This window comes from Solanum dulcamara, chromosome 9 (genome assembly GCF_947179165.1).
Source record: "Solanum dulcamara chromosome 9, daSolDulc1.2, whole genome shotgun sequence".
Lineage (NCBI taxonomy): Eukaryota > Viridiplantae > Streptophyta > Magnoliopsida > Solanales > Solanaceae > Solanum > Solanum dulcamara.
Window position 1 is genome coordinate 37,561,585 of NC_077245.1, and position 13,292 is coordinate 37,574,876.

Consider the following 13,292-nt stretch of genomic DNA (forward strand, 5'->3'; position numbering starts at 1 on the left):
CGCAAATGATATTGCGATAGATAAATAACCAAGGACAAGAAATAGCAAGACTTCTGTGGTAGAAAATGAGCAAGGAGTGAATAAGGAAATAGAAAGAATTGCGACAAGGTATTTCTTGCACTCTCTCATTTTCTCGTAAAGGTAAAGAATGACACGGGAATGTGTTAAGAAGGTTACAAGCGGGGGTAAGGAAAAATTGTGAAATGGTTTAATAAGATGGACATGACTAGCTGGTTACTATAGGATTGGCAAGCTTATATGTCAAATTCCTTTAAAACTATGCTAGCTAATAAGAGACAGAACTCAAGGTGGCTCTAAAGGTCACTATATGAACGAATTGAAGTTCTACTCGATAGCCAACCCTAATGAATGGGTGCGTACAAAAAGGGGTGAATACAATAGGAGGAGTTATACCAAAATGACCAAAAAAGGACAGAGTCATAGTGGAACTAAAGGTCTACCCCGATACTGGTTGCAAGATAACAGAGCAAAGGACAAGGCAAAACATAAAGACTCGCGAGACAACGCTAAGGTAAATCTAGAGCTAAGTTGAGTGCCCCACACATTATTGCAAGGATTACCATGAAACGCGATATGAGGAATTCCCAAGGAGGTCACCCATCCCAGTATTATTCTCATCCAAGCACGCTTAACTTCTAAATTTTAGTGGAATTTAGTGCGATAGTGTGGGTGTGATCGCGCGAGATGGAAGAATCTGAACTAGTGGTGGAGAAACGATATGAGATTATGTTCCTGGAGTACTATATGTTACATTAAGGGTATTGTAAAAAAGATTTAAGCAAGACAAGAAGGATTAGCTAATTGCTAACTGACGACGCACTTGAATGCCACAATTCTTCAGCATAGTACCAGTTAATGAGAGGCAAACCACAGAATGGCTATATGGGCCAGTGGGCGAGGAAATTTCGACATTACTTAGCAGCCAACTCTGAGAGCAAAAAAGCGAAACCCAAAAGGTAAGGGTACCAGTTGATGTAATTTATAGAAGACAGGAAGTAGTACATGAGGTCGAAAATTCCACAATATGACCAGGGCTACTAGATGCACTTCGCACTCCGTCAACAAATGACTCTAGAGGGAATGTTACCTGGGGAGCAACGATATTAGCTCATGTTCCTTCAATCAAAAACTACTTACTCAGCCGAGAAGGTGTAAAATTATAGGGTAAAAGAGTGGTAGGACCTTATGGAGTCCCCATAGTTATTATCCTAGAAGAAGGAGCCCAAGTTACAGTTAACTACCAAGGATCAGTCCGCGAAGAAACTGGGAAGGCAGATATGTCACGACCCAACCCCGTAGGCCGCAACTGGGGTCCGACCTGGACCCTCTTATGCGTATTTATCAACTACACTTAAGTTGAACCGTGTGTGATGGGATACTATATACAAAACCCCAATAGTTTAAAACTTTTTCATGTACATGTAGCCTCTTTCATTTGTATCATATCATGAAAGGGCATGTGAGCCGACAAAGCTGCTATAACAAAAACATTCACAACATATCGAATAGGCAACATCAAAACTAACTCACAAACAACCCACATATACATATGTCTACAGACCTCTAAGAATAGTAACAACAACATATGGCGGGACAAGACCCCCGCCGTACCCCTGAATGTACAAATATATACATTAAGTGACCAACATCAAAATTTAGGCTCCAGAACAGTGAAGCACTTCCGACACAGCTTAGAGGAACTCCTATCCTGATGGATCTCCAGAATAAACATCTGTACCTGCGGGCATGAAACGCAGCCCCCCGAAGAAAGGGGGTCAGTACGATATATGTACTGAGTATGTCAAGCATAACACATCGTAACTGAGATCATAACTGAAATAGGTATGCAGGGGACAAGTATAATAACTAAATGAATTACTGTACCTGCACCTTAGGACACGCAAATCATACACATCATCATATGCTGTGCCCGGCCCTCTAGTGAACTCGGTGTTATAATCACTTCTTCATAATCACATATCATCGTATATGGTATCACACCATCGTATATGGTATCATTTTATCATGTATATCATCGTATCACACCCGGTTCACTGCGGGGCTCAGGGTCACAATGTATTGCTTTAATCTCATATGCATGCCTACATAAAGTATCCGGCCCTTTAGTGAGGGACTCGGTGAATGGAGTGGTGTACGTCTATAGCGTACCATCATAATATACATATGTACCCGGTCCTCTAAGGAGGGACTCGGTGTTCCTTCCTTATTTCACCACACATACAATCATATTACAGCCGGCCCGGGACTCGGTGAATAATCGCATCGTCATAACATATAACATATATCACACCTCACGTACGGCATCGTCTCCTCGTGCGTGGAACTATACACATCTGGCCCGGGACGCGGTGAAAGAAGTAGTAACACTGTGCACGATAACATATCCCGGCCCATCGTGGGACTCGAGGAAGGATGGGTTACAGTATGTATGAGTAGAGTAGTGAGAAACCATATGCAACTAAGTCATTATCTAAGACTCGATGAAACAGTCAAGTGAATCATCACCTGAAGACTGGGGGAGAAATTATCCGAGGTATCCCTTTAGATGTCATTAGGGCTTACATCAGTTGGGGCCTCAACAATCACAGACATGCATCCAGACAATGCCATATAGCTTATGCAATCAGAAACATGGTTTATGTAATCAAAGACACGATTATGCAATCAAAGACACAATTATCTAGTCAAAGACTCAACTTATGCAATCAGACGCTTTTACCATTTCAGAGCCTTTAAATAGAGAGGAGCTGGTACTTCCACTTATTATTCATTATATAGTAGGCTCGAGAATAGTAGTTTGACTACTTTCAGACTCTTAATGTTCAAGAGTGACTACAAGTCACGAGTTACAATCAGAGCTCATAAATGGAATTACCTCTAGACCTATATTATATACCATTTCACTTAAAGTTAAGCCATTCCAAAGGAAAGAAGAAATAGGCTTTACATATACTAATTTTCATCACATAGAAGACTAAAAGGCAATGACTCAACTATTACAGAAGTTCTAATACCAAGAAGTAAACAAGAGTCTCGACTCATACTTAGGGATTTACGAATGGATTGAATCCCCAAATATCGTATATATATCATTCATAACTTATATCTAAGACATGCCAAAAGAAAAGAAGAATAGTTCTACATATCTATTCCAAAAACACGCCAAAGGAAAGCTTCACATACCTTGTATGGACTTCTCTTAATCACGTCCACATCGTTGTCCTTGAAACCTATTTAACATGGAAGTAATGTAAGTATTAACAACCTTGGACTTTTCAGCAATTTAGACTACCCACGAGTATTCATAACATTCATCCCTTCGCTCGCCTTCTCGACTAGTTCCTTAACTAGTTAGGATGTTAACGAAAATCGGGCAGCACCTCCCCTATAATGTGCCCTATCCGAATTCCCAACTATGTCCTTAGAACCTTCAGCCAACCAAAAATGCAACCAGCAGCCCATACATATACATATTATGACCAAAATTATACAATATAAACCCCCAACAATTCACTCGAAACTAAGATACCAAAACTAGAGTTTTTAATCTTTCTTTCGCGAATTCTTTAATTGCAAAGCCTGTGTCTGCAACCAGCAGCTCCCACACCTCATTTAGATAAATTTTAGACCCTGCAACACGCCACAACACAACCAGCAGCACCTACGCGTACAACACTTTATTTCGACAACAACTTAACTATAGCGATTCTAAATTCGTTTATTTCGAACGCCGAACTTTTCAAACCTTTTACCCAACTTCCAGCAGGTACTAAGGTGTGTAATACACCATAATGTAACATTATAAACTTCAAATTAGAGGGTAAGAACTTACCTTTCCCGAAATTGGTTAGAACTCGCCAAAATCGCGCCTCGGAAATATTTTCAGCATGCTGTAACGTCGTGGCAGCTTGCTGTCCGTTTTTTGCTGCACCAAATCCTAATTTTATACTACTAATACTTCCATATCATCGTAGTATACTCTATATAATTAATTTACGGAACGAAATCGGGACTTACCTTATTTTTTTCCCAAGCCGTCGCAATTTTCTCTCCTTAGCTTTAAGGTTTTGTTTGTTCACGTTGCTGCTGGAAATGTTGGTGAACAAGCTGAAGTTTCAGATATATATCATTTATATGGGTGGTCCCAAGGGGTGACACGTGTCAGCCCCTAAGGATGACACGTGTCAAGCCATGATTGACCACCGTGTCATGCTGCCAATTAGGGGCTGCCACGTGGCAGCGGGGTCCACCTCCCCCAAGCAGCTGCATCACCTACTTGACCCTAAGTAGGTGCATCACCTGCTTGCTTGAGGTGCTGCCACGTGTCTCTTCTCCATTGGCTGCCACGCGTTGTCTTTTTCCCTTACTCGCGGGTTCGTAATTTCGTCTCACTTTAAGAACCTATGTAATCCGTACTACGTAAGCTTGATATATCCTTAAGCAACTTAAGTGTATAAGACTCTTAACTTAGTGCCTTACGTAGGTAAATCGAGTCCTACGACTTATTTCTTAGCCTCCAACTCTTTCCAAATTCTTATGACTCTATCTCCAACCTCCCTTCTCGCGAGGTATCACAATCTTCTTTCCTTAGAGTTGTTTGATAGTGTCGTAGCTTATCCGTCTCACATGATAGTGTCTAAGGAACTTAAGAAGACGTTCCGAGCTCAAGAGTGCGGGGTGTAACAAGATAAGTCTTCGTACACTACTTTACCCTCAAACCTGATGAATAAGTTAAAATGTACCATTTAAACGCTAGAAGATATGTCATGAGCTGGTGTTGTTAACTTCGAAAATAGATGGGATGATTATCTATAACTTATCACGTTGCCTACAATAATAATTACTACTCTAGTATCCCAATGGCCCTGTACAAGACTGGTAGAGCAAGACGTGTAAGTCCCGTATTAGATGGGTCAATGTTAGAAGAACTAAGCTAAAAAGGCCTCGACATGATTAAGCAAGCTAAGGATTAGCAGCCCAAAGTCGAAAAGATGATATACAAATAATTGACATCGACAGTCAGAATTCAAATTGATGATTAGGTGTTCGTAACAGGGTCCCCAGGAAGGGAATAATAAGATTCGGCGAGAAAAGAAAACTTAGCCCAAAGTATATTAGATGGTACCAAGTTGCTCATAAAGTGGGCAAAGTGGCCGGAAGGTTGAGCTTACCACCTTATTTGAAAACTATACGCCCAGTCCATCAGATAGGAATGCTTCACAAGGGTACTGATGAGCCACCCAAGGTATATTCCATAGATGATGTCTAGGAAATGGAATCCTGTGAGGAAAAACCTATCGACACCTTAGATCGGCAAACCAGATGATCATAGACTAAAGATGTGCCTTCCGTCAAGATACTGTGACAAAACCAAAACCAGAAAGAGGATGACCGGGGGAGCTGAAGAGAACATGAAACACAAGTATTCACACCTATTCCCGATGTCTGTAGGTAACCCCAACTCCTGAAACTCATATATTAATTACTCGGATGAAAATATGTGTGATCGCAATAGAAAACAATCTCCCTACAGTTGGTATAAAGTCTTAAGGGAAGTTTTATTTAACATTCGGGGATGAATGTTCTAAAGGGGGGAAGGATGTTACTGTCACAACCCAACCCTGTAGGCTGCGACTGGGGTCTGACTTGGACCCCCTTATGTATTGTTTCAAATCGGACGATAGGTATCACTCATAGGCAGCTTTATCTATTCTAAAAATGCTCTGCGAAGGATCAATGTATCCCCTTCTTGCTGACTTTAGGCTGCTAATCGATATCTTGTTCCGGAATAAGCTTTACTTCATGAATAATTTAGTGGATCACATCTGGGCCTGTCCCTTAATCAAAGGGCAAAATGTCATACTAAGATTCATCTGGGTTCCTCAATCCCTTTCGAAATGATTTCCAGCAGTTAGTTGTAAATTGAACTTTTCTATCTGAGATAATATATGTGGGGACTCCGTGAAATCTTATTGTTTCCCTACTATGTTATTTTGCAGAACCCTCAGCTGAATATGCCTTTCTAACTGGAGGGGAACAAGTTGATTCTATCAGCCCATCTACCATAGCCCGTATGAACTCCCAGTTCCTTAGAATGCGAGGTCAGCTCATACTATAATAAATATTAACTGCTTTCCACCTCTGAGTCGGGGTTTCCATTCCCTGAGATAGGTTATCAGACTGCTGATGCTTCTTTTAACTTAAGCTATTGTACAACTCCTCTTAATCTAACTTGTAATACCTTAGGTATGATATCTTTCTCTTTTACTCAGATCTTTTCTCCAGTTTTCTTACTATACATCATATTATAATCCTTATATAAACGTGTGTACGGACATAGAGCAGTCCAGAAAATTCCTTAGCGTTGCTATACTAGTGGCTTACCTCATTTAATCGAGGTCAAGGCTCCACTATGGCTCTTGTCCTTAATACCGATTATATCTGAATAGTTCTGCCTCGAACCATCTTACACTTTTCCTGAATAGATTCTAAATATGGCAATCACATTGTTATTACTGACTTTCTTTTATCGAGTAATCATTTGACCTCGCTCTTAGTATGCCAATATTCATAAGCTGCACAACTATGCTTGTGCCATTTTCACGAGGTGCGTTGTATTTCAGTCATAATCTTTTCTGCTCTTCGCTTACTCTATTCTATATGTGTTATTGTACTAACACGCCTTTATAATCTCTTTTTGTCATACCTGTTTTGTTCTCTTTCTCACTTCACAGGGGGTCACCCATCCCAGTGCTACTCTCATTCGAGCACGCTTAACTTTGGAGTTTTGACGGAATCCGGTGCATCAGTTTGGGTATGATCACATCCATCCCTTACGGGGTCTCGTTTGACGTTTAAGCGTCCCCATTTACATGTGATAGCATCAATTGATTTTCTTTTACGTTTGTACTTCTCCTATCCACTTCCCCCCTTTAGGGTGTACCCGTGTCATCCTCTGTTTATTTTCAGCCATTCACATGCGAATGGTTCCACTCCAACATATTTAACGTGCTGCACCATATCTACATTTTTTTGGTTTAATCATCCATACGTTAGGTTGCCTTTCTAGGAAACCCTAGCATACCCGTAGGGTGCTTTAGTATTCGCAATGTATCGTATAAAATCTCATCTCGCGATTAATACTCGAGTAATATCCGTAATGTAGCAGTGCATTCAAAGCCACATTCCATTCATCCCAATCAGTAATTAGCGAGGGCTCATAATTGGTGCACATTCCCCACTCGAGTGTACTTATACTTTAATGACTCATGTTTCGAGCTTCGTCATTATACTAACTTTATTCTAGTGGATACCACTAATCATTAGAGTGGAGTCACGTGTACACCATACTTCTTTACGCCTCCTGAGCTTGCACCTTTGTCGTGCACCTAAGGCTCATTTCTAATCCTGCTTAAAACCACATCAACTTCATGGTAGTAGTGGCCTTGTCTTAATACTTTTTCATCGTACTATACCTCCAGTTCGTAACTGTCTATGTCTCTTTTTATTTGATACTTATACTTAATTAATCACATCTATCTTGAGTGCCTCTATTAGAACTTCTGTATTATTCCTTCAACTTATTTCCATTTTTGGTTGGGCGTAAGGAATTCCATATTACCCTTTATTTCCTTGCACTAGCCATCCTTTTCGTCATCATATAACCTTTGTTCAAAACTTTCCTTATGGAACTTGATAAATCTTCCTTATTTGTTCCATAGCTTGCTTTTCCGTTCCACACCTATCTTTACATTCCATTTACATGGACCACATCATACCTTCTAGTTAATTCCTTACTAAGTTTTGCTTATTCTAATAATTGTTTTTGTTATGTTCACCTAGTACCTTGTTCGCATTCAGACCCATAGTATAATACCGCTTGACTTTCTTCACGATTCTTACTATGGGTTACTTACCCTTCTTAGCTAGTCTTGTCCTTAATGTCTCACAAGCTATCTTATTAACACTTCATATCCGTCACAATTCCTTTCCCTTTGTACTCTTGTCTTACTCTTGTCTTAACCATACTGTTACTTCCTTCAACTATCACTTGTCATAGTTTATCCCTATGTATCAATTTAGGCAATGCCTTACTATCTCATTTTATCTCGATCTATCAGTCCTCTCTGAGTCATTTTCTTTGGCTTATAGTTCCTTTCTAACTTATTCTACTATTCCAGTATCGTCCTCCTAGTTTCTATTGCCATTAACTCAGCAATTAACTTATTTCTCGAGGTCAGCCATACTTGTTTAGTAAAATCTCATCATTGTTGCGAGGACAACCTTTTAAGACATACTATAGCCCTGTATCTCATTCTCCTCTTATTTCTAGGAAAATTTGGGCAGAGTTTCCTCTGTATTTCTTACTATCTCAACACCTTCACGCAGAAAATACCAACAATGCCTCACAGGGCACACAGATATACATTCATATTGTATAACATCTCAGCCACACAGGGCACACATATATAGTCATATCATCTCATATCGCAGCCGCACAGGGCGCCCATAATTAACGGTATGGAAATGAACTTACCTGTTATGTCCACTCGAGCTGCACCTGTTATACTTTCCTATTTACCTTTCCTTTGACTTTTCAATTGTATCTGTCAATCGCATTTCAATACCTTACCTGACATAGGTCTTTCGTGCCTTTACTTACCTGCGTGCTTCGTAACATCCAATATTGTCAGTTACTTTCTTCTATCGGCGTTGTCTTCCTGCTAAAATCGCAGGTTAATATGAGGAATTTCATTTCCTATAGCTCGGCTCTATCGCACAATCTTAGATATGAAAGAAAGTAACATCCTAAATATCCTGTAGCCTCCTGTCTATAGATGTGGTGCACAACACACCGATAAACAAGACTCTACTAGATACGGTCTGTAGACATTCCAAGGACGAACTGCTCTGATACCACTTCTGTCACGACCCAACCCCGTAGGCCGCAACTGGGGTCCGACCTGGACCCTCTTATGCGTATTTATCAACTACACTTAAGTTGAACCGTGTGTGATGGGATACTATATACAAAACCCCAATAGTTTAAAACTTTTTCATGTACATGTAGCCTCTTTCATTTGTATCATATCATGAAAGGGCATGTGAGCCGACAAAGCTGCTATAACAAAAACATTCACAACATATCGAATAGGCAACATCAAAACTAACTCACAAACAACCCACATATACATATGTCTACAGACCTCTAAGAATAGTAACAACAACATATGGCGGGACAAGACCCCCGCCGTACCCCTGAATGTACAAATATATACATTAAGTGACCAGCATCAAAATTTAGGCTCCAGAACAGTGAAGCACTTCCGACACAGCTTAGAGGAACTCCTATCCTGATGGATCTCCAGAATAAACATCTGTACCTGCGGGCATGAAACGCAGCCCCCCGAAGAAAGGGGGTCAGTACGATATATGTACTGAGTATGTCAAGCATAACACATCGTAACTGAGATCATAACTGAAATAGGTATGCAGGGGACAAGTATAATAACTAAATGAATTACTATACCTGCACCTTAGGACACGCAAATCATACACATCATCATATGCTGTGCCCGGCCCTCTAGTGAACTCGGTGTTATAATCACTTCTTCATAATCACATATCATCGTATATGGTATCACACCATCGTATATGGTATCATTTTATCATGTATATCATCGTACGGCATCGTCTCCTCGTGCGTGGAACTATACACATCCGGCCCGGGACGCGGTGAAAGAAGTAGTAACACTGTGCACGATAACATATCCCGGCCCATCGTGGGACTCGAGGAAGAATGGGTTACAGTATGTACGAGTAGAGTAGTGAGAAACCATATGCAACTAAGTCATTATCTAAGACTCGATGAAACAGTCAAGTGAATCGTCACCTGAAGACTGGGGGAGAAATTATCCGAGGTATCCCTTTAGATGTCATTAGGGCTTACATCAGTTGGGGCCTCAACAATCACAGACATGCATCCAGACAATGCCATATAGCTTATGCAATCAGAAACATGGTTTATGTAATCAAAGACACGATTATGCAATCAAAGACACAATTATCTAGTCAAAGACTCAACTTATGCAATCAGACGCTTTTACCATTTCAGAGCCTTTAAATGGAGAGGAGCTGGTACTTCCACTTATTATTCATTATATAGTAGGCTCGAGAATAGTAGTTTGACTACTTTCAGACTCTTAATGTTCAAGAGTGACTACAAGTCACGAGTTACAATCAGAGCTCATAAATGGAATTACCTCTAGACCTATATTATATACCATTTCACTTAAAGTTAAGCCATTCCAAAGGAAAGAAGAAATAGGCTTTACATATACTAATTTTCATCACATAGAAGACTAAAAGGCAATGACTCAACTATTACAGAAGTTCTAATACCAAGAAGTAAACAAGAGTCTCGACTCATACTTAGGGATTTACGAATGGATTGAATCCCCAAATATCGTATATATATCATTCATAACTTATATCTAAGACATGCCAAAAGAAAAGAAGAATAGTTCTACATATCTATTCCAAAAACACGCCAAAGGAAAGCTTCACATACCTTGTATGGACTTCTCTTAATCACGTCCACATCGTTGTCCTCGAAACCTATTTAACATGGAAGTAATGTAAGTATTAACAACCTTGGACTTTTCAGCAATTTAGACTACCCACGAGTATTCATAACATTCATCCCTTCGCTCGCCTTCTCGACTAGTTCCTTAACTAGTTAGGATGTTAACGAAAATCGGGCAGCACCTCCCCTATAATGTGCCCTATCCGAATTCCCAACTATGTCCTTAGAACCTTCAGCCAACCAAAAATGCAACCAGCAGCCCATACATATACATATTATGACCAAAATTATACAATATAAACCCCCAACAATTCACTCGAAACTAAGATACCAAAACTAGAGTTTTTAATCTTTCTTTCGCGAATTCTTTAATTGCAAAGCCTGTGGCTGCAACCAGCAGCTCCCACACCTCATTTAGATAAATTTTAGACCCTGCAACACGCCACAACACAACCAGCAGCAGCCCCTACGCGTACAACACTTTATTTCGACAACAACTTAACTATAGCGATTCTAAATTCGTTTATTTCGAACGCCGAACTTTTCAAACCTTTTACCCAACTTCCAGCAGGTACTAAGGTGTGTAATACACCATAATGTAACATTATAAACTTCAAATTAGAGGGTAAGAACTTACCTTTCCCGAAATTGGTTAGAACTCGCCAAAATCGCGCCTCGGAAATATTTTCAGCATGCTGTAACGTCGTGGCAGCTTGCTGTCCGTTTTTTGCTGCACCAAATCCTAATTTTATACTACTAATACTTCCATATCATCGTAGTATACTCTATATAATTAATTTACGGAACGAAATCGGGACTTACCTTATTTTTTTCCCAAGCCGTCGCAATTTTCTCTCCTTAGCTTTAAGGTTTTGTTTGTTCACGTTGCTGCTGGAAATGTTGGTGAACAAGCTGAAGTTTCAGATATATATCATTTATATGGGTGGTCCCAAGGGGTGACACGTGTCAGCCCCTAAGGATGACACGTGTCAAGCCATGATTGACCACCGTGTCATGCTGCCAATTAGGGGCTGCCACGTGGCAGCGGGGTCCACCTCCCCCAAGCAGCTGCATCACCTACTTGACCCTAAGTAGGTGCATCACCTGCTTGCTTGAGGTGCTGCCACGTGTCTCTTCTCCATTGGCTGCCACGCGTTGTCTTTTTCCCTTACTCGCGGGTTCGTAATTTCGTCTCACTTTAAGAACCTATGTAATCCGTACTACGTAAGCTTGATATATCCTTAAGCAACTTAAGTGTATAAGACTCTTAACTTAGTGCCTTACGTAGGTAAATCGAGTCCTACGACTTATTTCTTAGCCTCCAACTCTTTCCAAATTCTTATGACTCTATCTCCAACCTCCCTTCTCGCGAGGTATCACAATCTTCTTTCCTTAGAGTTGTTTGATAGTGTCGTAGCTTATCCGTCTCACATGATAGTGTCTAAGGAACTTAAGAAGACGTTCCGAGTTCAAGAGTGCGGGGTGTAACAAGATAAGTCTTCGTACACTACTTTACCCTCAAACCTGATGAATAAGTTAAAATGTACCATTTAAACGCTAGAAGATATGTCATGAGCTGGTGTTGTTAACTTCGAAAATAGATGGGATGATTATCTATAACTTATCACGTTGCCTACAATAATAATTACTACTCTAGTATCCCAATGGCCCTGTACAAGACTGGTAGAGCAAGACGTGTAAGTCCCGTATTAGATGGGTCAATGTTAGAAGAACTAAGCTAAAAAGGCCTCGACATGATTAAGCAAGCTAAGGATTAGCAGCCCAAAGTCGAAAAGATGATATACAAATAATTGACATCGACAGTCAGAATTCAAATTGATGATTAGGTGTTCGTAACAGGGTCCCCAGGAAGGGAATAATAAGATTTGGCGAGAAAAGAAAACTTAGCCCAAAATATATTAGATGGTACCAAGTTGCTCATAAAGTGGGCAAAGTGGCCGGAAGGTTGAGCTTACCACCTTATTTGAAAACTATACGCCCAGTCCATCAGATAGGAATGCTTCACAAGGGTACTGATGAGCCACCCAAGGTATATTCCATAGATGATCTCTAGGAAATGGAATCCTGTGAGGAACAACCTATCGACACCTTAGATCGGCAAACCAGATGATCATAGACTAAAGATGTGCCTTCCGTCAAGATACTGTGACAAAACCAAAACCAGAAAGAGGATGACCGGGGGAGCTGAAGAGAACATGAAACACAAGTATTCACACCTATTCCCGATGTCTGTAGGTAACCCCAACTCCTGAAACTCATATATTAATTACTCGGATGAAAATATGTGTGATCGCAATAGAAAACAATCTCCCTACAGTTGGTATAAAGTCTTAAGGGAAGTTTTATTTAACATTCGGGGATGAATGTTCTAAAGGGGGGAAGGATGTTACTGTCACAACCCAACCCTGTAGGCTGCGACTGGGGTCTAACTTGGACCCCCTTATGCATATCTATCAACTACCCTTAAGTTAAACCGTGTGTGATGTGATACTATATACAAACCCTAATGGGTCAAAAACTTTTTTTTAGGAACCTGTAGTCTCATCACCTGTATCATAACAGGAAAGGGCACGCGAGCCGATGAGACTGCCATACCATGAAAACATTTGCAATACGTCGTATGAGCACAACTGAAACAAACTTA

General features: G+C 40.4%; 1 pseudogene; it reads right to left on the reverse strand.

Moving 5' to 3' along the window:
- Positions 1-584: 584 nt before the first annotated feature.
- On the reverse strand, positions 585-704 carry LOC129904765 (5S ribosomal RNA; annotated as a pseudogene).
- Positions 705-13,292: the final 12,588 nt, after the last annotated feature.